The sequence below is a fragment of the Dendropsophus ebraccatus genome, chromosome 6 (genome assembly GCF_027789765.1).
Source record: "Dendropsophus ebraccatus isolate aDenEbr1 chromosome 6, aDenEbr1.pat, whole genome shotgun sequence".
In the NCBI taxonomy this organism is placed as follows: Eukaryota; Metazoa; Chordata; class Amphibia; order Anura; family Hylidae; genus Dendropsophus; species Dendropsophus ebraccatus.
The window spans coordinates 17,920,671-17,935,989 of NC_091459.1; the positions used below are offsets into that span (position 1 = coordinate 17,920,671).

The window sequence follows — 15,319 nt, forward strand, 5'->3', positions numbered from 1 at the left end:
ATTATCAGGTACAGCAACAGGAGACAGAGATAAGTATTAGTAACAGGGGACAAGGGTGACTATTAGTATTAGGTAGAGTAACAGGGGTCAGGGGCAACAGTTAGATACAGTACCAGTGAACAGGTAATGATCAGAGTAGGAAGAGATGATTGTGTGTGTTTGTGTTTTCTTCTACTGTGCTGGGGCTGCTGTTCACTCCCAACTCTGATCTCCTCCCGCACTCAGAGGAGATCAGGGCAGCGATATCTGTCAGAGGAAATGACGGACCAATTGCAACAATCCCCGGCTGAGGTGAGTGATGATAGCTCCCTGGGTGGAAGCTGTGACTTGAAAACACTCAATGACGTCACTGCACGTCACTATTTCGCACAGCGACAGTTCAAGTCATTCACGTACATGTACACAGGGTTTAGGGAACGGGCAGCAACCCCAGAAGTAAGCGATTTTGTATTAAGAGGTTAAAGGGAATAAACAAACAATTAACATATAATGTATATACAATAAGTCACACTACTAGAACACATTGTATCAAGGTAGCTAGAAGAATACAATGTATGCAATGAATTGGATTTTAATTTTACATATCCTATTAAATAAAATTTATTTTATGAAACGGCACAAGCATCTTCTTCCTATTTCATATAGCCTCCAAACATGTTTCCATATAATGGAAGAAACGTTTAATCTGTGGTCACAGAAATTATCCAGAGTTCCCAACTCCCTTTGAGTTCCAACTTTACAGTCTATTAATCAAGTTTTTAAAGTTACTAGAAAAAGTATATTGATAAATTCTCACTTTATGTTTTGATAGTTAATAGGGCTGTGTGTCAAAACTCATTGTTGTTTCATTATAATATGTAAATGATGTCCTAACATGCGCATTGTGTCATTTTGAATGATTAATGGTAATCTATTATGCTAATAGAGGACAAGAATTTGAAGCAATATTTTACATGATTTCTGTAGGTCAGCCATCAGCATGCAGCTCAGTGATGCTAATAACTGATTAATAATAAGTATATACATAAAGATAAATCAACTCATCACAAGATAACATTTTGTGCAAATTTAATGTGGCAATGTTGTATCATTTATTGTAAGCAATTACCGGAAATTTACTCAAATTTCAAAAACGTGAATGGGCTTCTTCAGTAAATCACACTGGATTAGTTTTCTAATTTGAAGGGAACCATTAGTAGAACCAACAGAAAACGCACAGGGACTGGAACTATTCAAATCACACACTGCAGCAGAAATACGCTCACACAGCTGGAGTAATCAATGAGGGTTCAGGTGGTGCTCAGCATAGAAATCACAGTTTGTAGTAACTAAAACACTTGCAGGAGATAAATGAAATAGCGGCACTCACCCGATCTTCTCTTCACGCTTTATTGTAGTATAAAGTACATAAAAGTCCACTCGGACACTGAACAGGTGAGGGAGGACAAACAAGGGTGCACAAAGCGACGTCCGTTTCGTGCGCAGGTGCACTTCATCACGGCTAACAGTTAACAGCCATGACGAAGTGCGCCTGCGCACAAAACTGCTGTCGCTTTGTGCACCTTTGTTTGTCCTCCCTCACCTGTTCAGCGTCCGAGTGGACTTTTATGTACTTTATACTACAATAAAGCGTGAAGAGAAGATCGGGTGAGTGCCGCTATTTCAATTATCTACTGCAAGTGTTTTTGGAACCATTAGTAGGACAGGCTCTTTTACATTTACTACATTTTAGGTGCTGTTCACATCACATTTATAGCCTCCGTTTAATGTTAAAACCGGGAAAAGTTGCTGATACAGATGCCTTACTGTGGCATTCCTGTCCCATAGACCTATCTGTTAAGCAGATGCTATGATAGCCTTCTGGATAATAGCTGCCACTGTACCTTAAGAAAAGATCATAGCATGTATGTAATGGATGTCTGTGATGGAGGACATTCACTGACATCTTTCTTCCATCGGCTTCCATGTTTAAAGGAAAAAAAAACAAAAAACTGTGTACTGAGCACTTGTGGGCATGTCTGGAGCTGCCTGGAAGGAAGTTTGGACCTAAATATTTTAGTGAACCAGAGCATTTACATAACAAACACAAAATATTATAACCAAAATGCACAGATTTCCTACAATTAACTCTTAAGCTACAAATTACCCCATGCAAAAGATGTGTCCACACTTACAGTACATTACCTCTAATTTGGTTAAGATTGGGTGTCCAAACAGAGACAAACATTACCAAATCCTCTTGTATGGAAAACTAGTATTCTCAGGCATGCATCTTATGTTGAGTTTAGAGATGAGTTAAAGGGAAATCCGGTGCGGGGCAAAAAAAATAAAATAAATAACATTCAGTCTGGGAGAGCATAACAAAGAAGTTATGTTAACCTGTCCCTGTCAGGCTGGGGAGGTAGGGACAGGACAAGACAAGACAGTGGGCCCTGAGCCTCAACTCACCCACTGTCCTTACCTACTTGCCTTAATCGGCCCTAGGCAGCCACGGACAACCACGAAGACATGCTCTATACTGTATAAGTGTAACACAGAACAAGACAGACAGACAAACACAATAAAGGAGAGTCAACAAGCCAAGTCAGAACTAAACGGGCAACGCAGTGCAAAATCGGAGAACAAAGGGATAGTCAAAGGTCAGGTAACGAGTCAAGCAAGCAGAGGAATTAGGAACAGGAATCTCAGGAGTAGACAGGGAGCTGGGATCAGGGCATGAACCTTAATAGCCAGCAATGAGATACTGGCTACTGCTTTCATTAAGGAGGATCAAGAGCATGGTCCGGATACCCATTGGACCGGCTCTCTGATCCTCAAGGTTCCGGACAGGCAGAGGCATGTGTCAATCGAAAAACACTGCTCAGCTGTAGCAATCAAAGCTAGCAGTGAGCAGTGTAACTCCTGCATTGCCAGGAGGCTGAAAGGCAAGCGGGTGTGTCCGACAAAAAGTAAAAACAGACCCAGTTCACACCAGGCTACTGCACATTCCTAAGAGTCCCGCTCAGTGCTGTCTATTAAGCTCTCCCACGTTACATCAGGACTCAGCTGCTGAATGCCCTACAGCCAGACAGTGATTGGCTGAGCGGGCTAAATCCCACCCACTTGTGATGTTCAACCCAGCTCGTGACGTACCAGGAGAAGAGGACACCTGGCAAGATAAGGGAGTCGGGAGTGTGAATATAGGTATAAGTCAACCAATACTTACCAAGTGTCCATCTTTTGGAGGGACAGCACCTATTTTTGAACCTTAAATGCCTCTCTTTCAAAACCAATAAGAGCGGTGATGCTATGGAACACTGTGATTATAAAAGAAAACTCCAGCAGTCCTTTGTATCTAAAAGGAAACTCACAGGCTTTATTTCACCATTCACCACAGCGATGTTTTGACTCCAGCGTGAGTCTTTTTCGTTGCTTTGGTTATTGGTGAAGCATGCAAGCATACTAATTTGCTTTCTCATATAGAGGAGTGCTGTAGTTTTCTTCTCTATTCTTATGTATGTGGCAATGACTGGGCACTGGGTCTGTCAATTCACAATTAACAAGTGAAGAAGGACCTAGATGCCATTATTGAAAAATATATAGTGTAACTATCTGGTAACTAAATAGTTATAGTGACAATTTTTTTTTTTTTTTAGCAATTCTTCATATATATACAGTATAAGTCAAAGAACATAGTTACCACAGAAACTAGAAGTGTCACAGCAGGAAATTACAGAGATAAATGTAATTATGGGGAAATGGTGTCATAATCCCTTAGAAAAATACAGCAAAGTATTTGCAGAGTGCATCCCTTATAATGTGAATAGAAGTCTTCCTCAGGATGACAATAGTCTGGTGTGCATGTGCACAGCAGTAAGAACTTCTGTCTTGGTAGGAAATAAAAGGAAAGGAGAAAGAAAAGGATAAGGAAATTAGGGAAGAGAGAAAAGGGGGATGAGGAAGGGGGAGAAAGTGGGGAAGAGTTGTTTGCCTCATAAATTAGACTTGACGGGTTTGTGTCTTTATTTAATCTAATGATTATGTTAGTATTTATAGGCATCTTTAATTATTCTAAATTTGTATGATTTATTTGCAATGTATACATAAAATTATTGTGTTATATAGATATGCATGAAAAAGTTGGTATTTCACACAGTTGGGCTAAGTTCACACTCCTGCAAGTTTTAAACCACGGCCGTTATTTAATTAAATTGCCAATCACATTTATCACTATGGAATCTCGATCTGGAGAGTATACACTCTGTATACACTTTGGGTAGCATTCCTTGCTGCCGCAGAAAAAATTGACATGTCAGCTTTGTTCGGCTGCTATTCATTGAATAGCGGCTGCACAGGACTGGTAGAGCAGACAATGTAAAGTGCGGCTCCGGCCGCACTTTACCTTGTCGTCTATGGGTAATTGGAATGCGGGCACACCAGAATGTGCCCGCATCCCAAATCTAAAGAAATGAAGTTCATCCGGCCAGTACTGCGTTACCAGGCGGGATGAACTTCACTGACACCAGCCGTGTCACAGAACAAAGTGATAGTCACTCTTTAAATACGTTTTCCTTCTTTAACCGTCCAAAAATTGCAGGTTTTGGCCATTGGACTACAAAACCACACATACAGCTTAGCATGCAAAGGTGTTCATAGGTATTACTTTTCTGGGGATGATATAATTATTTTTGGTGTAAATACTGTACTAAAGATATGAACTGAATGGACATGATTCAGATTATTATTGTAAAGCTAAAATTATTTATAGAAGTGTCATGGATTTCCAGCTCTGGAGCATTCAATATCTACTAATTTTACTATTAAATGTAAAATATGTAATAGAGCCAAATGCTATGCAGAAATGCTACAGAATGCATGAAAATGTAAAAATCTTCCCATCCTGACAATACCCCTCAATATCTAGAAACATGACCATAAATTTGTACTACTGAAGGTGTTCAATAACATGTGAAATGATAGAACATCACTTCTTCAAGTACAGCCAAAACAAAACAAAAAAAAAATCAATGTCAGAGAACTGAAATAATAAAATATTTTCAGGTCTAAAAACCTGAGGCTAAAGTGAAAACAAATTCTCTCTGCCTTGTGCTTCTTCTATAGAGAATACAAATGTTTTCATTTGTATGGGTTCACACTTCAGCTTTTCATGCACTGATAGATATTCAGATATGGAAAATTGTGTTCAGCGCTCACCTCTAACAGTCCAATATTTTCCAGTCAATGTTTTCATAAAACTCAATAAATAAAAATAGTATAAAAGAGAAACAATCATTAGAAAGAGATTCTGGCACCTTTCTATTGTAAAATAACACCTTTTAAAGGGGTAGTGCGGCGCTCAGAAATTATTCACAGAATAAGGGTACAAACACACACAGCGTATACGCAGCAGATTTGATGGTGAAGATTTGATGCTGTGTTCAGTTATTTAGATCTAATCTGCTGCATATCTGCTGCGTATTTGCTGCGTATTGCAGCAGTACATACGCAGCGTATACGCTGTGTGTGTTTGTACCCTTACACACATTACAAAGTTATACAACTTTGTAATGTATGTTATGTCTGTGAATCGCCCCCTTCCCGTGTCCCACCACCCCCGCACGTGTACCCGGAAGTGTTGGTGCATTATACATTACCTGATCCGTGTCGCTGCCACCGTCCCTCCTCTGCCTTGTCATAACTGTGCTCAGCTGCGATTGGCGCAAGATGGCAAAGGGATGGCCGCACTACCCCTTTAAGTAAGCACAGTAGACAGTAAGACAGTTAACTGGAGATGAGCGAAGCGAATCTGACGAATTCTGATTTGCAGCAAATAAGGAGTTTAATTCGCCTCATTGCGATTCGTGAATTCGCCAGATTCACTTTGCAAATTCCCTAAACACGGCGGCTTCAATAGTGAACGCACATGTTAGCTTACACTTACACAGTTGCATACATTACGCCATCACGAATATTGTACAGTTGCGAATATTACGCAGTTGCGTACATCATGAGATAAGGGTTTGCATGTTCGAAAATGATTGTTAAAATCATTCTGATCATCGAACAAAGTGTTCGTATCGGCGAATGTGGACAATTAGCGGCATGTTCGTACGAACATTTACGAACATGTTCCCTTCCCACTATTTTTAATGTGTTTGTATGCAATTCGTAAGTATTGGCGAATTCGTACGAATATTCTCGAACTTTGCAAAACGGATTTCTGAGTGATTCGCTCATCTCCACAGTTAACATAAAAAAATCTATAGAATTTTCAAATTATTCATAAAAAATGACAATGTAGTAGCTTTCCTGGTGAGTGTGTAAATACTCTATAAAGATTTTTAGAAAATGTTTATTTTAGCTAAAAGAGACCCATAGATTTGGCGAGCAAGCATATAATTAAATATAAATGGTATAAATATTTCATTAACCTTTTCTGTATTTGTAGCAATTCTTTCTTCAGACTCCATCAACTTGGCCAGTTTTTAGATATTTGGTTTTAGAATAAGACATGGGCCATTAATTATCCTCTGACACTGTCCTTACTTCTTTAACAGGTTGTTATTAGAAAACTGCCAAGCAGCGCTGACATGGCAAGAAGCATTGTAACTTTATCTTGACGTTTAGGAAATTTGGGAAGGTCTTTTTAATGTACAATAGTAATTTTTCAGAAACTGCTTAGACATTCATATTGCCAAACATTTGTACTGTAGCTCTTAAAATGCATCAGTGTTTATTCTCTACTATAGGTGCAAAAAATTTATATTTTCCCAGAAAACCCTTTAATATGGGGAAAACATACATTCAATGTATGGGGACTTCAGTCCAGTTATCATCACATCGCTATGAGTTAGGCTTTAAAAATTCTGAAATTACCAAGAATGATTATAGGAATCCATATTTTATGGGGAGAAAAAACATGGTTGCACATCCAAAAACTTTCCACTAAGAGGGTTATGTCTGGTAGCATTGAGGGTTACAGGACTACTGGGCTACTCCTTCGTGGGACACTGCTGCTGTGGTGGTGGTTGCCACACAATTCTGCGCCATTTAGGTTAGGGACCCACATGAATCAGAAACCTGGAAGTGGTGTGTTGGGCTTATACACTTGGATCAATTTGTAACTAACTCTTGAGGTTAGTATTAATAGTGCTGAGAAGCAAATGATCAGTAATAGCCATACGGATGTGCTGCCATGTCTGTTTTTTTTTTTCTTTCCATGGAATTTTAGGAATCCATACGTTTTCCTGTAATGGCCACTGCCAGGGAACTGTAATATAATATAATGGCCATTCTACAAGGGTAAAGTAAGGTCACTCTAGGACCTTGAAATGCTTATTATGGAGTCACTACTTAATTGCCATGGCTTTGTCGGATCATTGTCATGCTGAAGGATCCAACCAGAACCCATCTTCATACTCTTATTGAGGGAAGGAAGTTGTTAGCCAAAATCTTGCTATTTATGGCCCCATCCTCACTTCAATACAATGCAGTTGTCCTGACTAGAGATGATCGAACATTGGGAAATGTTAGGTTCGATCGAACTCAAACCTTCTCGAACCTTCAACATTTGATTCCCGATGCCTTCCTGTTCCGTGGGGAAGGTGGAGACTGCCCGAGTACCGCCTGGAAAACAGGGATACAGCCTATTACCTAACATTTCCCGATGTTCGATCATCTCTAGTCCTGACCCCTTTACAGAAAAGCACCCCAAAAGTATGATGTTTCCAGCCTCATGCTTCATGTTAGGACTGTGTTTTTGGGATTCCACTCATCCTTCTTCCTCTAAACACGGCAAGTGCAGTTGATACCAAAAAGTTCTATTTTGGTCTCTTCTGACCACTTGACCTTCTCCCATGTTTGCTTTGGATCATCCAGATGGCCATTGATGGACTGCAAGCAGACCTAGATATGTAGTGGCATAAGCAGGGAAACAAACAAAAAAAAAGAAAAAAGAAAAAAAAAATTAATGGAAAAGTAATAAGGGAAATCAGATTGTGAGCCCTATCGGAGATAAAGACTGATATAAGTCTTCATAGCCTTCACTGTTATGGAATATACGGCACTATACAGTATATGCAGTAAATAAAGAATATATCATTCCCAGATAACCCGTTAACAATTTGTGCATCAAATTAGAATAAATATCCAATGAAAATGTAAACTAAGGACTAGGATTTAAAGGCTCATATGTTTCAATCTATCACTGATTATTTTGTCAGCATTATATTGTGCAGGTCAATAGGCTTGGCTTGATACAATAAAACAATTACTATTGTCTTTCTCTTTTCTATAAAAATGATGTGCTAAATTCTAATGGATTACAAGAACCATTTTATTTTCTGCATAATGCACTACATTGCAGAATACATGGAATCATTTCTAAGCCAGTGATCAGTAGTTTTCATCATACATGTCTATCCACTTTCAATTCATTTTCTTACAAAAGGGGAGGGCTGTAGTAGCATCCACTTTCATTCACTTCCCTTGTCTTCAATTATATTCTTGGTTTGCAATTCTCTGAAAATCCAACATGATGATAGCTTAAAGCAAGTCTGTTGGTGGTTTCTCATAGCATAACTAATCACAGTACCAGGTAGGGCTTAAAGTGTCAATGTCGTTTAATATTTTTTTGCATAAATCAATAGCACAGGCGATTTTAAGAAAATTTGTACTTGGGATTATTAGCCGAAAAATGCATTTGCATAATGAAAAAGCAGTTTTAAGCTCTCCCCCATCTTTATTGTTTTCTATGGAGAGGGGAGGGGTGGAGGGAGACGGGGCACCAAAACAGGACAACAAAGAGTTAATTTACAGCTACATCACTAGGCTATCTCATCTGACAGTCAGCACTGACCTCTCTGACCTCTGAATACTGGCTTTCATACAGCTCCCACTGTGTAATCCTTTGTTCTCTGCTCTCTGCTGGTGACTAATCTCCCTCCTCCCTCCTCTTCCCTCCCCTCTCCATAGGTTACACAGGGCTTGAAAAGAGTTGAGATTTCCTGATAAAGAGCAGTGGATGAGAGAGAGGAGGGAGGGGGATCTGGGGAAAGGCTTTTTTTAATGCAGATAATGGCATATTTGCCTAATAAACCCAATTACAAAGTTTCTTAACATCGCCTGTACGGCTATGTTCATACAATGTCAAAAATTGAGAAAATACATCCAATTTCTCTATTTTAAAAAACGTCCGTTTTTGCCGCGATTTAACTGACAGCAATGGCAATGCATTGAAGTCAATTGGAGGATGGACGGCCAATGCACACAATGCATTGAAAAATGGATGTTTTTGCCGCGGACATCAAAATAATGAACATGAACATTATTTTCGGACGTCTTTTGCAAACAGCGGACGTTATTTATTAGTTGTTCACACACCGTTCTTCTTTTGTCACCGTTCTTGCTTTGTTTTTACTATTAAATTCAATGGATTTTTCAATTGAGCAGCACCCAAAGGGCAATTAGCAACCCCAAACTAGAATAATGTACCAACACCAGTCATTGCACTAAGGGGGGGGGGACAGACTAAAAAATGTCCGTTATTTTAGAATCAAAATAACGGACGTCATTTTAAACAGAGCTAAAAAAAAACTTTGTGTGAACATAGCCTACTACTGATTTCTGCAAAATAAATAAATAAAATAAATAAATTATATATATATATATATATATATATATATATTATATATATATTTATTTAATTGCTCGATTCTTACCTATGCATATAAAAGTGCTTTTAAAGTAGCACTGTCATATATATATATATATATATATATATATATATATATATATATATTTTGGCAGTGCTACTTTAAAAGAACTTTTATATGCATAGGTAAAAAATCGAGCAATTAAAATGTTTTCATATTTGCAAAAGACCAGCAAGTAGTCACTGGAGGGGCCAATACGTGCCCAACATTTCAATCCCATAACATTGCTTGCCTCCTCCTCCTGCATTTGATTGACAGCTCCCATGTGCTTTTCAGGTTACTGGCCCAGTATGGGCACTTGCTGCTTATTTGCATATGTGAAGAAAAACAAATTACTCAGCTCATAAGAAGAAGTTTATTAAACTTCTGTATCATTAGAATGGAATCATTAAACGCATAATGCACAGAGCAATGCACTAATAATGCATCACAGCTAGTTTAAAGCCCACCTGAGTGGGGGTGGCAATTTTCCCACTGAACTACCAATGAGGCAGGCAAAAACTATTTACATGCTGCAGCCGCTGTTAATCTCAACATCTAAACAGCATGCAATTTCTTGAGATTGAGGGGTTACCCAGTGGTCAGGCCCCTGTGATATCTTATTTATGCCCTACTCTGCATGCATACTCTGGACAGGGCTTATAATGCAGGGATTATTATGGTTCTGTCATCCCATGAATAAGAGTCTAACTCAAGGGATAATAAACCCATAGCTGGAGACCAGCCAATGGGTTTTCCCACTATTTCCTCTAGTAGATGTATCATATTCCAAAACAGCCTTACCTCTTTACAATTCCACCAAATTTGCATCATAGACCCTTCCTCTGACCCACATCTCCAGCTTTGGTTTGAGTAGTTAGGGTATATTTTATGAGGTATTTTAGGGGTTTTATACCATGTGTATAATAGTTTTCTATTTATTTCTATATGATTGATAAAGTTAGACACCCTTTTAGTGATATTGAAAGCTAGCTACCATTGAGAGGCCATAAAATTACACCCTAGCTCTGCCTCCCAGCTGTTAACAAAGATTAATTGGTGTGGGTTCAGTGCATTTAAGAGTTCTTTATAACATAAAGAGAGGCCCTTAGAATTTAGTTTATTACTAATGAACCTCTCAAAAGGGGAGACCGCCTGGCTCTTAGATAGTGTTAGAGTATTTAAATAGTGATGCACCCTTAAATATTAGAAAAATTCCAAATTCGGTAGTCCAAATTTTTTCAAAATATTTTCAAATGTACCCAAGATATTGTTTATAAATATGTCACCCACTATACCGATACCTTTCTTCATCCATAATGTAAGATTTATATCTACCATAGTAAACAAGGATAAACTGGTAGTTGTGAACTCACAAATTTTCTCCAGATTCTTAACCCAATTTCTATAGTTGGGTATAGTTTTATAATATCCTGTGGTAAATTGTAGTTAGGTATTCATATAGATGCCAAGAGCTGGTATCTGTCCATCACTTCTAACTCCATCTGGACCCACTGTTTGGTATCGTCTTGTACCCACCAAAATCTACATTGTTGTAACATAGCTCCCTTGTATTTAGTAGTAGGGATTTTTTTCATTAATTAAAACACTAATAAACATCTCTGTTAGAGATCAATGCACTCCATATGTACTGCATTGATCTCTGAGATCAGTGGTCAATTACTATAGAGTGCTGGAGCCCACAGTAATTGAGCATCAAGACGGTTTAGTGTCATAGCCACTAAAACAGCATTGATGGGGTTTAAAAGTTATTTTAATGTGGCATTTAAGTGGTTATATAACTGGGCACTGTAAACGGCCCACATATACTGTAATAATACCATAGTCCCAGTGGTGGCCCGTTTCAGAGCAAGTTCACGACTTGACCCCTCTCTGAATCCCCTAAGGGCACCATGACGTACGGGTACATCATGGGTCCTTAAGGGGTTAAGGCAGAGGGAAAGAACATCACTACACTGTCTAAAAATTGTCTGTCACATCCTAAAAAAAATTATAATAAATTGAATCAGATGTCTCCAGCTCAGATGACTTAAAATTAAAATGTTGTTTCTCTTTTGGATGAGAAATGCAATTAGGCTTTATTTTGCAATATTTTAGGATTCATTTAGGGGATCATATGCTATTTTATTATCTTGCAGGTCATTGGCATAATCAGCCTCATCTCTCAAATATTTGCTTCTTTTGATCTGCATTATAGCGGTTTCCAGTTTATTCTAATTTTCTTTGAGCTTAAAGGGATTATCTGAATGTATAAAAAATACAGAAAATGATCTGTATGTATAACAATCCTAACAACTATAATATTATAGCTTATAAGTAGTGTTTTTTCCCATTTTCATTTAGTTGTTTGGCTCTTGGCTACATTGTTTTATTTTGCAAGTTATTGCTGTGGACAGGTTTACCATGTAAGGCCATGTTTACACAATGTATGTTTAGTATAAATCACGTCCGTTGTTGCAATTTGCAACAACGGCTGTGGTTTATGCTAAACATATGTTGTATTTGAATGAATGGAATCCCAGCCAGAGTGTACACATAGCATATGCTCTGGCCGGAATTCCATCCGGCCGCACGAAAAACTGACATGAATAGTGGTCGCAGAGACATGTCATTTCACACAATGGAGAGTGCAGCTCCAGCCGCACGCTCCATTGTGTGCTATAGTGAATTGGGATGCGGGCGCACAGGGTGCATCCACATCCGAATTAACCAGAAATGAAGATCATCCAGCCTGTACTGCAGTACAGGCCGGGATGATCTACGGCAACACCGGCTGTTCTGTGACCCGGACGGGTCACAGAACAGCCGGTGTTATATCTTATGTGAACATGGCCTAAAGGACTAAAGTTCCCATTATTCCATTGCTTTCTTAAAGACATGGCCTCTATGTAGCCCAATAATGCTCTGTGCCATACATGTATGGAAAACACTGACCTTTCATCTCTGTGTTCTGGTGCCAATGATGCCAATCTGCCATGGTACCATGGTGCCAATCTTTTACACTGGCAGCTGGAGGCATAGGCCTCCATACTAGGCATGCATCTTCTATATGCATAGAAAATGAATGCAGAAGCCAATTTAATATCACTGTGAAAACCCTTTCTAGAGCCTATCAATGATAATCAGAGCCTGCGCTGCGTTCTGGACATAGTTATATTATCTGATAATTATACAGCTGCTATGAAATTATACAGCTTAATAAATTATCATGAAAAAGAAATATGCCGTTCTGGGAAGGCAAACCTAATGAGTATCATTTTAGGAACAGGCCATTGATCTGGTAGGTAACTGACACAGTACTGTAAATAAAGGTAGAATTCATTTCCTATGTTAGTTTTAGTCTTCCTATCATTGCTGCTGCTATATGCAGGAAAAGAAGGTTTCTGTTTTTATTGTTTAGTGACTTTTATAGAGTGAGTCAATCTCAGCTTGTTACATTATGTGCATCATACACCAAGGACATTGAAATGTGTTGTTACGTTAGATTACTTGACCTCGACAAATTGCACTTTTTACTTTATTATTATCGAATATTAAACATACTTAAATATACTTACAAAAAAAAAAATAAACTTTTTCCATCACTTTTTGTTTACTTAATTTTTGGACACCTTGTGGTTCCCGCTAATGATGCTACTGCATCTTTTCTGTAGTGATAGGAGAGCATGCAATGTAAGGGCCAGTTCACACGGAGTTAAACTGGTGGAATTCCACGGCGGAGAATCCCGCCAGCCTCCGTGTCATACTGGCAGTCTATGGGAGGCCTCGCACGCCTCCTCTCTCCGCACATGTCAATTCTTCCACGTGGAGAGAGAAGGCGTGAACCCTTCCGTAGACTGCCAGTATGACATGGAATTCCGCCAGTTTTACTCCATGTGAACTGGCCCGTAACAGCATGTTAGATGTTCTAGCATAAGCAATTGACAGTGAGCTCCATGACTAGTAAGATTGCACATCCAAATGGGAAGGTTCCCTTGGCTATGTTCCCACTAATTTTTTTCCTCTCCGTTTTTTAAAAGAAAAAATTACGTTCATCATTTTGAGTTCGAAATTCCTTTATTTTGAGGATTGGCCTCCCGTCAGTACAGTGATGGCTGCTGGTACATTATTCTAGGTCAGGTGCACTAATTGCCCTTTGGGTGTGTCTTTAATTGAAAAGTCCATTGAATTTAATAGTAAAAACGGTCAAAGGGCAGTAAAAAAAAACTTAACAAATAGCGTCCAGCATTTGCAAAAGACATACAAAAATAATTATCATGATCATTATTTTGATGTCCGCGCAGACATCCGTCATTTTATACACTGTGTGCATTGGATGTCCATCATTTCATTGACTTTAATGCATTGCATTGAAGTCAATTAAATTGCGGCAAAAATTACCATCTTTTTAAGTAAGTTTTTGAACGCCTTTACCTAACAATTCCCTTCTATATAAATATCATGGGTATTTTGTTCAGAGACCTAAGAGCACATTTATCATTGTGCGCTTCTGGCGTACACAATGGAGTGGGTGTTGATTTGCGTCTTATTTTCTAGCGTACACCAGGCCTGCATCTCTAAGTAATTCTGGTGCGGTAATTGGAGGCAGGGCTATATTTAAGACCAACGTACAAGTTTTTCAGTCTTAATAAATGCCCCCTATACAGTAGCAATAACATTTAAGGAGTATACCCATCTGGGATATCTCACCCAAGTGGTTTTACTGGCTCTTTACAGCAATAACTTGGGATCTGAACACTGTCTTTCTGACATGCCAAAAGTAACAGTGACAGTAATGCTTTAACTTTGCGATAGTAATGTGATTCATTTCTTAGTTTACCTATTTTTCGGTAGTTTTTGGTTAACCAGACTCTCATAAGTACAAGGCACAGGGCCAGTGTGACTGCCATCCAGTCCTTAAGATGGTGCTGAAATCCATTACAGACATCAGTATAGTAACAGACTACCTATTCTCTTCACATTGCCATTGAAGGAAAGCTGTAGCTGAAAAGATACAGTGCATTGGTCTCCATGACTACTGTTGCAGTCATTCTTGCTCAATTCTATAGAAGAAAAGAAGTCAAGGCTGAATACAACTATTCAGCCCTGGCACAATAGCCAAAGTGACTGTTGCCACTTGTTTTGTTTTTCTCCTATTATCTTGAACTCCTGAGTCCTGAAATGACCATAATATCATTACTATCCTCCATGAACGGCCAGTCATGTGACTTCCTCCACCAAAACAACCCCTAGTAGACGCACAATGGATCAGATTTATCAAGCTGTCTGAAATCCACACTGTCTGTTTTTTCCTCAAAGCAACCAATTACAGCTCAAGCTCAATATCTGGAAGAGCTGGTAAAATTTAAGCTGAGCATTGGTTTCTTGCTGTGGGAAAAGCCACATCCAGTAGTGTTAGTTTTAGACTATTTGTTTATATTAGTTCAGTCGGGAGAAGAGGTAAAAAAAAAAAAAAAAGAAAGAAAAAATTTAGCCAAAATGACCATTATTATTATATTTTTTTTTAAGTCTTTGGTTAAACACGGTAAAAAAAGAAAAAAAACGTGTAAATATGTTTTCATTTTCAATGTCTGGCTATTGTCATGCACGGTATTTTGGTCAGTAGGAGCTGTCCATTTCATAAAAAC

At 38.6% G+C, this 15,319-nt stretch overlaps 1 protein-coding gene across 4 annotated transcripts in view; it reads left to right on the forward strand.

The window, feature by feature from the left end:
- The window catches only part of ADGRB3 (adhesion G protein-coupled receptor B3), a 669,464-nt gene that overhangs the window by 460,732 nt on the left and 193,413 nt on the right, over positions 1-15,319 (forward strand). The gene's annotated exons all lie outside the window — the stretch shown is intronic.